The sequence below is a fragment of the Penaeus japonicus genome, unplaced genomic scaffold (genome assembly GCF_977035675.1).
Source record: "Penaeus japonicus unplaced genomic scaffold, GWHDUDI00000001_assembly GWHDUDI00000033, whole genome shotgun sequence".
Taxonomy (NCBI): Eukaryota; Metazoa; Arthropoda; class Malacostraca; order Decapoda; family Penaeidae; genus Penaeus; species Penaeus japonicus.
In genome coordinates this window covers 23,896,595-23,897,260 of record NW_028234435.1, presented here as the reverse complement: position 1 = coordinate 23,897,260, position 666 = coordinate 23,896,595, and positions in this window count along the sequence as shown.

The window sequence follows — 666 nt, the reverse complement described above, 5'->3', positions numbered from 1 at the left end:
TTCTTCTTCTTCTCCTCCTTCTTCTTCTTCTTCTCCTCCTTCTTCTTCTTCTTCTCCTCCTTCTTCTTCTTCTTCTCCTCCTCCTTCTTCTTCTTCCACTTCTTATTATTGTGTTTCTTATTCTTTTTATCATTACTATTATGATTATTATCATTAGATTTTCATCTTTTTCTTCTTCCTCTTTTATATTTTCTTCTATTGATCTGTTTCATGGAGACAGAAAAGGAGAGTGTGACAAGAGGAAAGGAATAGAAATGAGAGAGAGAGAGAGAGAGAGAGAGAGAGAGAGAGAGAGAGAGAGAGAGAGAGAGAGAGAGAGAGAGAGAGAGAGAGAGAGAGAGAGAGAGAGAGAGAGAGAGAGAGGAGGGAGGGGGGAGAAAGAGAACGAGAAAGTGAAAGAGAAAAAGGAGAGAGAGAGAACGAGGATGAGAAAAAAAAGAGAACGGGAGAGAGCGTGAGAGAGAGAAATGAAGCTACCATCATATAACCATTTTGTGTTACACTACGAGCGAGTGGCGGAAGAAAAGAGAGTGGTAAGAGGGGGAAAAGAAAGAGATAGAGCAAAAGGGAAATGTTGTAAGAGGGGATATATAAGAGGGGAAGAGAGAAGCAGGAAAGAAGAAGAAAAAAAAGAGGAAATTGGGTAAATAAGAGTAGCAAAGTAGA